Here is a 17,840-nt window from a genome sequence, read left to right as displayed (position 1 = left end):
CTCTACTATCTAGCATGGATGATGACAACGACCGTGGGTAGAGGAACGATTCGCTACAGTTGCCACTAGTGATATCATTTTGGCAATGGCTTCATCCTTTCCGGAATCATGGAATCACACTCGTAAACTCCTTGTTTAATATTTCTTTCATTATAAATTTTCCCATATCCTTATCGATCCTCCTTATTTCGCCTGTTTCAGCAACTCAGTGGGTTCCACATAGAATTGAAGGCTTGGACCAGTGGGTCCAAAAAACTTGGATGTCACTACACCCGAAATCCCCACATGGAAAAAATTGGCCCTTAAATACGGGTGGAAGGCCAAAAATCATGGTAACTTAGACGCATCTCGTCTTTGCTTTTTGTGTGAGGAAATTGATTAATCCTTTCTCTCTTTGCCGAATTCAGGTCTAACCCAGAGCTCGGTTGTCGTCCCCGAGGAGGATGTTTTGGCTGATCCTGTTGATGCAACGAGGCTACTTTAGGAGGCGCTTACTCAAACAGGTATCTCTAGCCCTGCTTCGGGTGCAAGTGTTTCTTCTCGGAGTCCATACCAGAGAACAAGCAACCAAAAAGAAAGTGTTCCTCTGTGGTCAGGGAAAGAATAAGAGGGCGAAGAATGTTGCCCTAGAGTCATCTCCAGAAATTATGGTGACGAGCCCTCCGTCCAGGCCGGCCATAAACACCATAATGATTAACAATGATGGAGAAGCTAGTGATGAGGGAGCTTCTCTACATAGAAGACGACGATCATCATCAACTCAACAGAATTCTCAACCTGTTAAGTTAGTTACACCAACCGAGAATGATGTCTTGGTACTTTGGTGGGAGTTTAAGATGGTAGAAAATGCCAACTCTATTGCTCGATCACAGTCGCTATGCTCGGTACCGTGAGGCTGAGTACCCCTGACATCTTTAGTTAATGAGCAACCAACAACCAGAACTGCATTTGCCGCAGCTGCTTCTCACTCTTCAATGCCATCATCTACATCACCTTCTTCACCCACTCTTCCATCAGCAACTGTTGCATCATCTATATCACCCGCATCTGTTCGAGAAGAGGATGTTCCTCTTTCCCAGTCCCTAGTTCATGGGAATTTGGGGGAAAATTATGCCGTCCCCTTAGAAGATCCGCAAAGGAGGAGGAAAAACGTTACTCTCTTTGTCTCCAACAGATGCAATCCATTGTCCTGGTCGGTGGAACCTGCTAACTATCTGAAGCCTTTGGCTTTAGAAAAAGATTGGGAAAAGATACAGGATCTCTCGGGAGAGTGCTTGTTGAACAATACTATGCACAATGCCTCAACGGTATATTCTTCATTTTCTTTGTCATTTCTTCTATCTTTGATTTAGTATTATTTTTGAATTTGACTTTCTTGTTTCCCTGGCTAATTTCCTTGCTTCCGAGGGCATCCAAATATTGAATTAGGAAAAGGAGGAACTTACCTCCGAGTGGGATCAACTATTAGCCGAGCGGGACCAAACTATTGCTCGCCTCTCAGAACTGGAAGCCAAAGCTGCGGAGGCTGCTTTGTTGGAGGATCGTTTACAGCAAAGTGAGCAAGAAGCAGAGACCCTTAGCTAGGAGATCACCCCGCTGAGGGTTCAATTTAAAGAGGCTAAGGCCAAATGGGGTTGAAGTCCATAGCGTTGTTCTTGCTGAATCCGATCGTGAGGCTACCTCTGCTGAAAGATCAAATAATTTAGAGGCAGCCTTGAACTCCAAAACTGAAGAGCTTGCTACTGTCGGGGCGAAATATGTCCAATTGGATAACAAGTATAAGAGGACTATCGAGCATAATAGACTTTTCAGATTTACTATCTGTAATCTCGATGTTAACCTCCGGTCTGTTAGGTTCGTGCGGGAGAATCTTTCTGTTGAGGTTGACCAACTTAAATAAGAACTTTAATGCCGAGCGACTTCCCTCATTGTTGAAAAAATTCATTCTATGTATAGCTTGAGGAGAAAAGCCTTGGAATAGGCCAAAGCGGGTGTCGTAGATTTTGACGCTAAAATTACTAAGGCCCTTGAGTTGGAGTTAGCCGCAAAAAGAGGTCTTTCAGCTAGTCCTGATGCTACCGATTCTTCTGGTTCCGGTTTCAGTTTTGAGTTCTGTAAAACTAGAAAGGAACCGGAAGGTGACGATGTTGAGGGCCAAAATGATGAATAACAAGACATAGAACAGGCTACGGATCTACCCAGTTCCCCTAGGGGTGTGGATGCTTCTCTTCCTCCGGGTTCCGGAGATGCAGCAGTTTAGCTTTTCATTTCTTTTTCCAATTTTTGTACTTGTGCCATTTTGGTACTTTTATTGTAAATAAAAACATCTTTTTCTTAAGTAGTGCATGAGTGTTTTTGTGTTCTTTTGTTTGAACATTCATGCAAGTTTTAATCTTTGCGTTCCTTCTTGCTTAAGTGTTTTGTGCAAGTTTAATTCTTGCATCTTTTTTCATTCAAGTATCTGTGCAATTTTGTTTTTTTGCGTCTTTTTGTGCAAGGCTTCGGGTGCATTTTTCCCCGAAAGCATTTGGATTCTTTGCATAAGTTCTTCCAAAATCAACCTTTTATCGTGAGGGTTTTTATAAGAGAGGGCCCTCTTATGTTTAAGATTTTGTTGAAGAGGACGTCTCCTGTTCATTACGGCACTAGCACTTGAAGTACTTGTTTAAGTTTCAAATGAAAAAATCAATCCATCGTTCAGACAAGAAACAATATAGAAATAAAAGAACTTTACTTTATTCCTTACATTTTCAAAAATTACATAAGCATTCGTTATGCTAAAAAGAAATTGCCATTTCTTGAGGCTAACTTGTACAACTTATTTCTATGGGCCTGACCATGCAGTCCTCGATTCCGATGATACAACTATGTTTTTGGTTTTCGTACTCCGGTCGACATGGTAGTCATTGTTTTCGTATCCTCATATCATCCCCCCAGTGTTCGAATGCGATGAATGCAAATTTGAACACTAGAACTTTTGCACCTTCGAGGACTCCACTAATGAAATTCTAGATAATCTTCAGTTCAATAACGAATTTCACTTCCCCTTAGGAATTTATGTTATTAATCCAAAGACTATCTAACAATTCCCTAATAGTTTGCACTTGTGAGCGGTCGGGTAAACTTTGTTCGATAGCAAACTTAACTTACCAGTAGGAACTTGCTATCGAATGAAAGATTATCTAACCGCCCATGTGGTTCTTTGCTTGTGTGCCTTGTTATTAGAAGGTCTTATTGCTGCTGTTGAAACTTTTTTGTAGTATGCTTTCCGTTGCAGCCTCATTAAAAACCTTGCTAGAAAAACCCGATCGGGACAAAAACTGTACGAAGAGAAAAAGAGTGGAGCACATACATTCAGTACATGTGATGTTCTTCAGCAATAATATCTCTTGAGGTGTGCCACATTCCAGGTGTTTGGAAACTTTTCTCCATCTTGATTCTCCAACTTGTATGAACCTTTTCCGGTGACAGCTAAAACCCGGTAGCGGCCTACCCATGTTGGACCTAGCTTCCCTGCGTTGAGTTCCCGAGTGTTTTGAGTTACTTTCCTTAGAAACAAGTCTCCAACTTTGAAATAATGGAGGTTGGCTCTTCGATTATAATATCTTTCTATTCTCTACTTTTAGGTTGCCATCCTTATATGGGCCAAGTCCCTGCTCTCATCGAGTAGCTCCAAGTTGACTAGCATTGCTTTGTTATTTGCCTTTTCACTTGCTTAGAAATATCTCAAGGTAGGCTCCCCTACTTCCATCGGGTTAAGGATTCTGCTCTGTACACAAGAGAGAAATGAGTTTCTCCTATGCTCGACTTGGCCATTGTTCGGTATGCACATAGCACTCCAGGTAATTCCTCAATGCCATTTACCTTTATTTGCTTCCAATCTCTTTTTGAGATTTTGTATAATCACTTTTTTCATTGATTCTGCTTGACCATTTATGCTCGGATAATAGGGCGAAGATGTGGTTGTTTTGATTTTCAAGTCTTTAAGGAACTTTGTGATCTTTGCGCCTATAAATTGTGGCCCGTTATCGCAGACTATCTCTTTTGGTATTTCAAATCTGCAAATTATATTCTTCTATAAGAAATCCACCACTTCACGTTCGCCGATCTTCTGATAAGGACCTACTTCAACCCACTTAGAAAAATAATTAGTCAAAATTAAAAGAAATCTTACCTTGCTAGGAGTCAGCGGTAGTGGTCCGGCGATATCTATTCTCCACTTCATGAATGTCCATGGAGACAGAACTGAGTGCAATGGTTCTGCTTATGGTTGATGTACCAGTGGCGCGTAGCGTTGACACTTATCGCATTTTGTATAAATTCTTTGGCGTCTTGTTCCATTCAGGGCTAATAGTATCCTACCCTTACCAATTTTAGTACCAAGGAGTTTATGCCAGAATGACTTCCACATATCTCTTCGTGGACATCTCACATAACATAATTAGCCTCGGAAGTTCCCAAGCATCAGGCCAGCAGGCCTTGAAAAGATTTCCTGTATAGTTGACCTCCTTTGAAGCTATATCGTGCTCCTTTGGCGTGCAACGGCCGGGATGCCTTGGAGTCTTCGAGAAATTTCTCGTGTTCAAGATAATCTATGATCTCATTCCTCCATTCCCAGACCAAATTAGTCGTATTCACTTTATAGTAGCTATTTGTGTGTAGAACCGAGTGTGTGATCTGTACTACCATCCCGAAATCTGATCCTTTCATTTCCATTGATGAACCAAGGTTAGATAATACATCCGCTTCTGCATTTTCTTCCCTCGAGATATACATAATTGACCACTCCTGGAACCGATCAAGCAGAGCTTGAGCCTTCACTATGTATTGTTGCATGCGCTCCTCTTTGATTTCGAAGATCATGTAAACCTGATTTACCACCAGCTGGGAATCGCATTTGATTTCGATGACCTCAGAATCTAGTCTCCGGGCCAATTCGAGTCCTACAATCAAAGCTTCATTGTTAGTCAAAGGGGTCGTTCTTATGACATGCCTTACGGTTTCTCCCGAAGGCATGATCAATACTATGCCGAGATCGGACCCCTTTACGTTGGAAGCTCCATCTGTAAACATGGTCTAAACTCCCGATGGCGATTCCGACACTATCACTGCCTCTTTGGTTACTAGAGGCAGCAGTCCTAGACTAAAATCGGCCACAAAGTCGGCCAAAACTTGTGAGTTAATCGCAATCCTAGGTTTGTATTCTATGTCGAATTCACTCATTTAGATGAAACGGACCATTTGGCCAACCTATCCAAGAGTTCGGGTTTATGAAGGATATTCCGCAGGGGAAAGGTGGTCACCACAGCTATCGGGTGACATTGGAAGTAAGGCCTCATCTTTCGAGTAGGGCTGCTTATCGGGCAGATCAGATGGTTATTTACTTTTAACGGTTCGGCTTATCGATTATCAGCTTTTAAATGTATTAATCTGCTAGCCACCCGATAAGATATCGGACGGATTGGTATCAGTTTAGCTCCTATCGGGCGATTTATCGACCTAGTTTAATTTGTGTTACAGATGACTATTTTGGTCCTTCAGGTTACATCCTGTTAGTTGTTACACCAAAATTGACACCTTTGAACACTAGAGAAATTTTCTAGTGCACAATACGTTGCTTTGAGTTCAAAGCAGACTAAGATATTGGAGCAATGGTTGCAAATTTCAATTGCACATGACGTACATACCATTTAATTTACACATGCTTAAGTAACTATTTGCTAGTACCTGATTAATCCATACACTGACAGAGATAACAAAGTGAGTCCGGAATACATCTGTCAAAATGATTAATCTATACACATTACGCAGAGATAACAAATCACTATTAACACTTAACACTTCCTAACATGGCAATTACACCTGTCAAAGTTCAAGTGATACTTTACAACATCTTGCATGTTGAACAACTAGTCATATATTGGACCAGTCATATTGTTTTTAATCATGTTGATGTGAACCATGTTTGTTTAGGAACAACTTCCTCAGCAACTTGAGAATAATTTCCATAGAATCTAATAGATTGGCACACAACTTTCTCCAGCTACCTTCTTAAGTCGTCTGACCCCCATACCTCTTCTCAGTTTTGTTGTTTTCTCCCATAATCCAACTTCAGCATACTTGTTTGCTACCATAACCAAATTCCCACTCCTTTTAGGCTCCAATGCAAGCAACCTCCTTCTGACCTTCTATCCCACTCCAGTATTGTCATTAATATCATGAATGTGGCACGAACTTAGTAATGTCCTCCATATAACTGCATCAGCCTCAACAGGCATGTCCACGATGAAGTCCAGAATACAACTAGAGATAACTACTCACCCAACAGATAAGATAGTAGTAGTTGTATGTGTCCAAGGGACTGGGAGACAAGCTCTCCACTTCACCAACAGATAACTGCCAAAAAGCTCTAGGACACACATAAAGATATTTTAGAAAAAGATTTCTTGTAACAGAATTAAAATTATGCACAAACATGAGTAATGCGATAAACGTATTAACAGATTTATTAACACTATATTACAATTCGAATTCTTACTAGATATATTAACACTACACGTCAATTATGGAAGGGTCTTTTCTATCACTGGCTAAATCTGAAGAAAAAAAATTAAAATAATGAGTCGTGCGATAAATATAAGCATATCCACAACACTTATATACAACAAATATAGTAACAATATTATTACCTTGTTCAAGCTGCTCGATTTTATCAAGATCTTCCTCAACACTAACATGTTATTTTATTTTTTCATTTCGAAGCCAATCTTGAAGACACACTAGAGATTGCACCAATTTAGGAGTTAATGAACTCCTAAATGAATCAAGAAGACGTCTCCCATACTAAACGCACATTCGGATGCCACACTTGAAATCGGAACAGCTAATACATCACGAGCCATCTCCTCAAGAAAAGAAAATCTAGCTGAGTTCAATTTCCACCAGAGAAGAACATCAAATTCTTTAGTATCATCCTCGGTTTCTTTACCAAAATATCTATCTAACTTTGTTCTAGTATCCACACCTCTACTCTCACTTTTATATTTTTTATATCTTGCATGAGTGATTCTAAAAGTCCTGTATTTTGGGTGCTTACTTGACTGCTAGAAAGCCCAGAAGTAGAAGTGTCCAATGAAGAACAATCTGAAGAAGAAGCAAGCACGACACCTTTTGAGCTGAATTTTACATACTTACTAAATAATGAAGTCGTGTACTTTTTCACTTCTGATTGCATAGTTGCCCCGGGATCTACACCAAACATCTTTACAAGTACATAGCCAACTGATTCGAGCTTGTAACATGGACCCAAAATACATGAGATGAAAATTATCTTGTTCATATTCCCTAGATCACCCCAATACTTATCAAACTTTTCTTTCATCTTCTTTGCCATTTCACTTAAAACTATATCTTCATTTGCTATCAATTGCTTCAAATAAACAGCAACCACACAAATTTCAAGAAAATGAATATTCGATGTAACATAACGTGATCCAGATATTTTAAGAGTAAGAAGATAGAAGATTTCAAGAAACTTTGTAATTCTTTTTACATTCTCCAAATCACTACTCAAAAGTTCACCTATAGGAATTTCAACTTTAATATAAGAATGCTCAAGATAATGTCTCAAGCCAATTTCACTAGAAGCATAATTTGAAAATGCACTTTCAAATTCAACAGCCTTGTGCAACATCAAGTAGGTGAAATTTCACCTAGTTGGAACATCCAAGCATAAAGTTTTTTTTACAATTGAGTTGTTCATCATCAAAACATTCTTGAAATATCTTCAACCTCGCAGGAGACTGCCTAACATATCTCACTGCATGTCTAACACATTCAATAGACACTGAGGATTCTTGTAAACCATCCTGGCCACAAACTTCATGATGTGAGCCGTACATCTCACGTGAAGGTGATTATCGTTCATCAAGTTAGTTTCCATTTTTGTTAATTGCTTAGATAATTCTTTTACTGTTACATCATTTAAGCTTGCATTATCAATTGTGCCAGTGAAGATCTTATTTATCCCCCAACTTATGTAAGCACCTTCCAATACCATTTGCCATATCTTCGCCTTTATGACTAATAATAGGACAAAAATTAATTATTCTCTTATGCATATTCCATTCACTATCAATCTAATGGGTAGTGATACACATGTAATTGATTCTTTATATAGAAGTCCAGGTATCAGTGGTAATACATACTCTTTGTTTCGTTTCTATAAAAGACCTCTTCAACTTTTGCTTTTCTTCATTAAAAAGATAAAAAACGATCCCTAGTTACAGAACTACAGGAAGGGATCCGCAAATAAGGTTACGCCACTTTCATGAAGTCTTTAAAACCTTCTTTCTCAACAAAGCTGAAGGGAAGCTCATCTATTATTTTCATACGACCTAACGCTTTCCTGCATTCTTCTTGATCAAAATTTCAAGTAACAACAACTACGTCACCCTGACTACCCCCCGGAACAGATTGAAAGCCTAAATTTGATTGTTTTTTATCAACAATAGTAGGGCGTTTAGGACATATGAGAAAGAAGTGTCGACGTACCCTTTTTGGTCTTAAAACAATACTCAATAAAGCAATAGTCACATTTTGCTTTTGTACTCCCTTCGGAAGTAATAAATTTTGTAAAATGATCCCACACAACAGGCCTTTTTTTCTTTTTTTTGGTTATATTTGACTCCGTTGTTTCAGCTTGACTTATTGCATTTGAATTAGAAGCCCCACTTTCACCCATCACCTTGTCACTTTGTATATTTTCAACCATGTTATGAGTCACTGCAACAAGAAAAGAAAAGGAATGAAAATAACAAGTTGCTTAACGGATATTTAAACAAAAACTGTCAAAATCAATCTCAAAACAGCACAAGGCAGAGAAGGCAACAATTGGAATGTCAATTTCAGGAGAAATCTCAGTGATTGGAGATCCGTGAAATGGCTAAATACTTTGAGATGCTCTCTGATTTTAAAGGTGTAAACAATAGTGAGGACCGAATATTCTGAAGACATCAACAGGAAAAGAAACTTACCATCTGATGTTCTGGCTATGGAGAGAGGGAAAGGTGAGACGACGAGTCGGCGAGATAGAGAGGCGAGTCGGCAAGAGGGAGACGACGAGTCTGCTGCTCTGGCCGCTGGGTGAAATTTAGACTTTTAGATGTTAGGCTGTTAGGGTTTCTAATGTCTAAAATCTAAATATCTAAGACTAATAGAGTACTGGATGTCTAAGTGGAAGAAGAGATTTTTATTATTTAATATATATATATATATATATATATATATATATATATATATATATATATATATATATATATTCTTAACGGGTTAACAGATTATCTGTTAAGAAAATTGAATAATCCGCCCCCAAACCGATAAGCCGTTAATAAAAAAAAATTCAATATGTTCCCCATTCGCTAAACCGTTAACTTGATACCAATAAGCCATTAAGCCACTTTTGTGGTTCGATTTTCGGTTTCGGTTCGGTTTTGAACACCCCTACTTTCGAGCAGCGACTACGGAGCTAAGGCTAGCTTTTCCAAATATGGGTGGTGAGTTTTTTCTCCCGTTAAAATTCTATTAACGTAATAAATGGGGGATTGCGTACCTTCATCCTCACGGACTAAAACTGCGCTTACCGCTACCTCCGAGAATGCTAGGTAGATTAACAATTTTTCACCTTCCTTCGGCTTTGATAGTAATGGAGGGCTTGACAAGTATCTTTTCAAATCCCTTAAAGCCTGCTAACATTCCAGGGTCCATTCAAAGTTGTTCTTCTTCTTTAGTAATGCAAAGAAACGGTAACATTTTTCTGATGATCGGGAAATGAACCTGATCATAGCGTCCAGTCTCCTTGTGGGCCTTTAAACTTCTTTCACACTTGACAGCCAGTCAGGGATATCTTCGATGGCTTTGATTTTATCGGGGTTTACCTTAATCCCCCTTTGTGACACCAAAAATCCTATAAATTTGCCGGAGCTGACCCCGAACGTGCACTTCGCAGGATTAAGCTTCATATTATGCTTCCTTAGGATGTCAAAAGTTTTTTGCAAGTGCTTAAGATGGTAACCTGCGTTCAACGACTTAACAAACATATCATCTATATAAATTTCCATGATTTTCCCTATCTGTTTTTCAAATCTATTGTTTACGAGCCGCTGATAAGTGGCTTTGGCGTTCTTTAACCCGAAGGGCATCACATTATAGCAATATGTGCCAAAATTCATTATGAACGAAATCTTTTCCTAATCCTCCGGTCTTAGTTTGGTTGTACCCGGATTAAGCATCGAGGAAACTCATTAACTCGTGCCCAGCCATTGCATCAATAATTTGATTGATGTTTGGTAGTGGGAACGAGTCCTTTGGGAAGACCTTGTTCAAGTCCTTATAGTCCACGCACAAGCAAAATTTATTGTTCTTCTTAGGAACTACTACTACGTTAGCTAGCCAGTCTGGATACTTTACCTCTCAGATCGAACCTATATCAAGTAAACGAGTTACCTCCTCTTTGACGAATTTATTCATGGCCTTGGCAATATGATATTTCTTTTGTCTCACCGGAGGAATGCTGGGGTCCAAGCTTAGCTTGTGTACGACCACTTCTATCGGGATACCTATCATATCTGCATGCGACCACGCAAAATAATCGGTATTAAACTTAAGAAATTCAATAAATCCAGACATGAGCTCGAGGTGCAGTCCTGTCCCCAAGTGGAATTTCCTCTCCAAGAACTTTTCAAACAATGCGACTTGCTCAATCTCTCCTGCTGTAGACTTTGTTGCGTCCGTCTCTTCAAGTACCTGGAAATATCTTGGCACCTGGTAAGATTCTGACGCTTCTTCCCTCTAGTTAGCCTCACTTGACTCGGAAGCAGGCGTCAATTCCTATAATTGTTATGCCGCATGCTTCTTGCTTTGCTACTGGAGACCAAAATCGCATTCATCTCCATTACCGTCGGTTGGTCGCCTTTTATCTATTTAATCCCCCTGGGAGTTGAAAATTTCAGCAACTGATGATACGTTGACGATACGTCTTTCATCTCGTGAAACCACGATCTTCCCAGAATAATGTTGTAACCCATATCACCACCCACAACCTTAAAAAGGGTCGCTTTCATCACCCCATCGACATTTGTGGGTAGCAAGATCTCTCTTCGGGTTGTCACACTTGCGAGGTTGAACCCGACAAGGAGTTTTGTGGCATGTATGATGATTCCGGTAAGTTTGGATTGCTCCAATACCCTCCATTGTATGATATTGGTCGAACTTCCCGGATCCACCAAAACATGTTTGATTTTAAAATCTAATACACTTTAATAAATTACCAATGCGTAGTTGTATGGTAGCAATAATCCGTATGTGTCTTCCTCTATGAAAGTGATGTTGTCCTCAGCGACTTCCCGGAGCCTCTTGCCGTGGGTTAATGTTGCCTTTGTCTTTTTTGCCACCGAGAAAGTAACCTCATTTATCTTGTTCCCCCCCTTCCCGAAAATCATGTTGATCGTCTGGCGCGAGAGGTCTTCTTTTGTTTTTGAGGGCTTCGTGTTATCACGGATGCATCTATCATTATTTTTGGCCCGGTCACTTAAGAGTTCCCTGAGATGGCTATTTTTTAGTAGTGTCACCACCTCTTCACACGAATGTCAACAGTCCCCAGTTCGGTGGCCGTTCGTTCCGTGGTATTCGCACCACAAATTAGGATCTCTTCGGCTGAGATCAGACCTCTTAGGCTTTAGGAACCATGCTTCTTTAATATTTCTCATAGCTGATACTAACTCTACTACACTAACATTGAAGTTGTATTCTAAATATCTGGGATAAGAAGGATCTCGAGAACCTGATGCTTTCTTGTCCTGTATCGATCTGTTATTTCAGCCGCAATTAATTCTTCTATCAGTAACAAACCTGTCTGCTGACTATAAACCTCTGTCGCGTCCTTCGGCCCATTCGTAGGGTAAAAATCGACCCCTCGAAGATCGCATGTCTTTGTAGAAATCGTCTTTTAATTTTTCTTTATTTTTCTCCCGATCTTTAGCGGCATGGGAAGCCTAGCTGATTATCCTCAATCCTTATCTTTGGCTCATACCGATTGTGAACATCTGCCTAGTCGTCGCCTGGAATTCGAGCAAGCTTTCCTTCAATTTTTTGGGAGGCATCGAAACTTCTCGGGTTCAAACCCTTGGTGAAAGCTTCAGTTGCCCATTCACCTAGAATAGCCGGGAGCAACATCATGTCCTTCTAGAACCGAGTTATGAATGCTCACAGCAACTCAGGCTCTCCTTGTGCAATTCTGAATATGTTAGTTTTCGGGGCCTGCACCTTTCTGGCCCCGGCATGAGCCTTAATGAAATAATATGCGAGCATCTCAAAGTAATATATGGAATGCTCAGGTAACAATGAATACCATGTCAAGGCTCCCCTCATGATAGTCTCTTCGAATTTTTTTAGCAAAACAGATTCGATCTCGTGGGGAGCTAAATCATTCCCCTTTACCGCCGTTGTATAGGTGGTAATATGCTCCTTAGGGTCCGAAGTCCTATCATATTTTGGCACGTCAGGCATTTTAAATTGCTTCGGGATCAATTCTGGTGTCACGCTTGGTTTGTATAGCAATTGAATATACTTCTTTGAGTCCGACCCTTTCAGCACCGGTGGTGCACCCGGGATTCGGTCCATCTAGGTGTTTACTTCCCTCAAAGATTGTAAGAGTTCATTTTTGAAGGGATTGCTCTCGTTGTTGTGACCGGATCTTCTTCCCCCGGCCCCATCGAAGTCGACCTCACCCCTCAGGGTGTTGTTGTCGATCCTCTACGTTGTTTGATTTTTGGGAGCACCGGGAGGAACTGGACCTCGTCCGTTCGCATTGTTGGAAGCACCCGATAACACCTGTTAGTTTTGTCATAGCCTTATCCTGTCGCGTGAGGTGGCCTAAAATGACTTGTTGTTGCTCATGCGGGGCCCTCACCGCTTCAACAATATGCTCTTCTTCAGCATCATCAAAAGTCGTCTTCCGAACATGTCGCAAGTACCGCCTGCCATGGACCATCGTGGTGTTGTTACCCTCATTGTGGGTATCACTGATTGAATCCTCATGCTGAGGCTAGTCTCCTTAGGCTTTAAGATTGTGTGTGTTATTAACACCATTGTCTGCCATTTTCTGTGATTTTTTTCTAAGAACAAGTAATCAAAATATGTTAATAAAAGAGGCAATGCCCAACTTAATTTCACGATTGTCTAGGCCCCGCAGTGGGCACCAACTATTTACCCGTAAAATGATACATTTGAACTTATACGTGGTTTTCTAGATAAGTGAATTAATTTAATCATAAAATAATAGAAGAATTGAAATAATATGCAGTACTTAGCGTTGAGATGAGAATGAAACAACATAAGCAATGGTACCGGGAGCAGTGCTTTCGTGTACAACAATAATAGAATCAAAAAGCTAAAAGTTCAAACTGCATAAAGCTTTGAACAGATTATAACATAAGGTTGCCAGAAAATTCGTGTGATTTACAATGATAATAGAGCTCATTATTTATATATGCACCTAGGGAACAAGGTCTCAGGATCATGCCCTTCTTTAATGTCAATTATGAGGGTCATTGAAGAATGTGTAATGGTGGGCATAAATGATAAATTCTTTATAACGGGCAGTGTATTAAATAATGTAGAATATTCTCCATTAAATGCGGGTGGTAGGCATTTCTTTCATCTTTATGATCACCATTTTTTCTTGTAACAGATGGAATAGTTGTCTCCAGTTTTGGCTATTTTCTGCATTCGGATCCACGTGTCACTCCCTTATGCAATCACTTAACATGACATATTTTACTCTATACAAGTTTGAAATGAAATAATATATTAGTCTCTCTACTTATCTTTACTTTACTTGCTTTAATTGATTCACTTTCTCAATTTGAACATCCACAATTCCGTGCATTCATAATACTTCCCCTAATGAGAACATCAATTCAAATACTTGAGTCTTTGCATTCCAATCTTATAATTGAAGTATTGAACTAAAGCCTAGGCCCCCTCTCAAGGTAACTGAGAATAATTTCAAGAAGTCCAAGGGTCAAATTTGTCTAAGAAACTTAATTGAGGACTTATCTTGCAATTTAAATTTTCCACACTATATTAGCTAGGGTTTAGTCCAACATTTGCAAAGTGCCTAATCCGAAAAGCATTATCCGAAAACGCTGTCGTATTCCACTCTCTCTGCTTCTCAAAGTTTCTGTATAAATAGTGCTTATTTCAGCTTCTTTTCTAATCGACGCTAGGGTTTCTCAAAACTCCTCACTCAGTCACCCTTCCTCTCCTGTATCTTCAAAATCGGTGCTTCATTTTTCTCTGCTGTTCTCTAATTTTTGTTTTTATTTTTATTTTTTATTTTTGCAATGGATCGATGAGGAAACATCAAAGACTGAAATATTCAACATGTGGATATATCATTTCTTCGGTATTTCACTTTTCTGAGATCCAACCAATAATTTCCTGACTATTTATTTCTACTTCCATTTGTTTTGTTAAATTTACTGAATTTTTTTACATGTATTTTCTACTATGGGATCGAGGATGTGAAAAAGAATTTATCCGAGTTCTGAAATTTCCACATTGGAAATGTAGATTACTTTTCTCTATAGCTGAGATCCCGTTTTTAACTATAATTTAAAAAGTGTCGTTTAAACTATTTGTTTTTGCCTTTTTGGGATAATTGGATGATTTATTTGGATCGATGATGATGAAAATATTATTACTGCGTTATCTTTCTAGAATTCCCATCTATGGGATTGAAGACGATTTTTGTAACTGAGATCCAACTTGTTTTTTTGATATTTTTTTTCTTTTTAGCGAATTTCTTCACTATCCGATAAAAGCATCAATGATGAGTAGTATAACTCGTTATCCTTGCACTTTGATTCTTTAAATGAAGAAAATTATGGGGAAAATATTCTGAGATGCTTTTTCTAGTATTATAGTATATTAATTTTAGTTTTACAATAGCTTACGTTCACCAAATATTGAGTACAGTTATAGGAACATAATTTTTATACTACATAGATTGCGCATAATGTGACTTAAAGAAAGATTAGTATTTTAATACTCTATGTTCCAATTTATGTTTTGATTGGGTACGGAATTTAAGAAAAAATGAAATTTTTGAAATTTGTGATCATAAATAAATTAAAAATTGTCCCAGACAATTTGTCAATTTGTATGTTTATAAAAACTTCTCAGTACGGGTAGAATTGTAAGTTTAAGCTAAATTGTTTTCAAATTTAGAAGGAATTTATTTTTTTTGGAACGGATCAAAAAGGAAATAGTTCGCATAAACTGAAACGGACGGAATATGTTATATCGAAGCAACCACAGTTATATCGCAGTTTAAAAACATATTATTATAATTATTGTTATATTCTTAGACTTTTAGAGTGTCTTTTACGGGTGGATTCTTATTTCCTACGTCTACAAATCTACAAAATAGTTATACACTCTTGGTAGTTGTATAACATTAAGTTACCATAGTACGGTGCACATTTTTCATATTAGATGAGCACTTCTATGAGAGTGAGATTTGTAGGAAATAAGAGTTTACTCATAAAGAGTGTTCTAAAAATAAGAGTAAAACATTAATTATTGTTAATCCTAATTTCTCCCGTAGAAGTTCTATAGAACATAAAATGATTAAGTTTTGTAATTATTGTTAATTCTAATTTCTTTTGTATTAGTATCGTGCAAAATATTAGGATTCAATTGTAATACAGGTGGTTGTCTTGGCACAACGCGACTATCACGTTTTGGCATTTCGTTATGAAAGTAACTTGTAAATTGATTGTTTATTGCTATGGGTATTTTTTGTCTGAAAAGATAATATATATATATATATATATATATATAAGCATTTAATAAATTTGTACGGATGGCTAGGGCCTAACTGACATCCTATCACAAACCATTTTTGTATTACAAAACCCTAAACTACTACTAGTATTTATAGCTGTCATGGTCATCCTATTGAAATTATTATCATGACAACTAGTTACACAACTAGTTACACACGGATATAGGCAATTCATATTGCCACTGTAATTTTGCCAAGCAGTGTCTTGGTGTGATTGGGTTCCTTCCAAACAAGCCTTGTCCCGTAAAAAAGTTATTTTAATAAAATTAGGAACATGTTTAAAAACTCTTGGCAAATATTCCTTTCCAAATGCTTGCTTTTGCTAGTCGGTCTGCTACCATATTTTGCTCTCTATACGCGTGTTTGACTATAGGGTTACCTAGCTGGGCCAGATAATACCTGCAATCAGCAATTAAGTTAGAGAAAGCATTATTTTCAGAATGTAATAATAGTATAAGATCCTTTGCATCTACCTCCACCTCCAGAGGTGCAATGTTATTTTCATAAGCTAATTTCAAGCCCTGTGTAGAGCTCTTCAAAAATGGATGAATCATGTGGTGCAGATCCTGAAAAACCTAAAATCCATTCAGCTTTGGAGTTCCTAATTAATCCTCATATGCCTGCCGTATTAGCTGAAAAAGCTCCATCAGTATTAAGTTTATAACAAAGAGCAGATGGAGGATTCAATTTGATATTCTTAGCTGGTTTTATTATACGATTAGTTTTACAAGTATACGAAGCCAAGTAAGTAAAATCCGCTGCTTGTTGAGTAATATGATTATGGAGAATATTAACTCTAGTCATGTTAAACAGGTTATCGTTTCGTGTAAGCCAAATATTCCATAAACTAATAGGTAAGTAAGTATGAGAGTTGATGTGGAAAGGAAGGTTGGAGTTTTTATTAAAAATGAGTTCACGTACCCAAGTATGTGTGCATGGCAAGTTGGTGATGTAACTAATAAGGTGCATGAAACCCAATTCTTGCCAATATTTCCTAGCATTTAAGCAATCGAGAAAAATGTGTAATAGATTCATCCTCCCTTTGATAGTAAAAACAAGTAGCATCCTGGATAATATTAGAGTTTTTTAAGTAAAGTCTGGTTGGTAACCTATTATGGCAAAGAAGCCAAATAAAGGTTTTAATTTTTGGATGGATAGGGAGTTTCCAAATCCATGAAAAAGTATGAGAGTGAGTCGTAGAAGACTGTGTGTCTACCTCAAGTGTGGTATACATAGAATTAACAGTAAATTTGCTAGTTCGAATTAGACCCCAGTAGATTGGATCTGCTTGATTGCGAAAATGGGATACGTAAGTAGCATCCATCAAACGATTAATATTATGCCCTAGGTCAAAAGGAATTATTTCCCTATTCCATCCTATGGGATTAAGTATTTAAGAAATTGTTAGACTCGTTTGTTCCAAAGTTAAGGGGCCTTGTATCATAGAGCGCAATGTTGTGGCTGGCTTTAACCAAGGGTCGTCCCAAACACTAATATGCTTGTCATCTCCTATTCTCCATTTAATACCCATTTGGCAAATGTTCCAGCCTCTTAGGATGTTATCCCAAGTTTTTGGAATTATTCAACACAATATTTTTGTGGATGTATTTGTTAATAAGAATCCTTGACCACATTGCTTGAGGAGATTGGCAAATTCTCCAAGCAAGGCATGCTAGTAAAGCCTTATTTTTTTGCCCTAATTTTTGAATGCCCAAACCACCTATAACTTTTGGGGTTGTTACAACATTCCATTTGAGAAGGTGCATTCTCTTCTTTGTTAAGGTAGTGCCCCAAAGAAATTTCCGCTGGTATTGCTCCATTTTTTTTTTATAATATGTTTGGAAATTTGAATATACTGCATAATATGATTAGGAAGGTTATTCAGAGTAAATTTAATAAGAGTAGTGCGACCTGTCATAGTTAAAAAACTAAT

The 17,840-nt window shown here is 38.3% G+C and overlaps 2 non-coding genes across 2 annotated transcripts; both read left to right on the top strand.

The window, feature by feature from the left end:
- The first annotated feature begins 14,731 nt into the window (after positions 1 to 14,731).
- LOC138884473 (small nucleolar RNA snoR27) lies at positions 14,732 to 14,826 on the top strand. The gene has a single exon (XR_011404664.1). It is a non-coding gene; the product is annotated as a small nucleolar RNA snoR27 (small nucleolar RNA).
- A 52-nt stretch (positions 14,827 to 14,878) lies between these two features.
- LOC138884472 (small nucleolar RNA snoR26) lies at positions 14,879 to 14,969 on the top strand. The gene has a single exon (XR_011404663.1). It is a non-coding gene; the product is annotated as a small nucleolar RNA snoR26 (small nucleolar RNA).
- Positions 14,970 to 17,840: the final 2,871 nt, after the last annotated feature.

This window comes from Nicotiana sylvestris, chromosome 12 (assembly GCF_000393655.2).
Source record: "Nicotiana sylvestris chromosome 12, ASM39365v2, whole genome shotgun sequence".
In the NCBI taxonomy this organism is placed as follows: Eukaryota; Viridiplantae; Streptophyta; class Magnoliopsida; order Solanales; family Solanaceae; genus Nicotiana; species Nicotiana sylvestris.
This window is presented reverse-complemented; position numbering and strand designations above follow the sequence as displayed.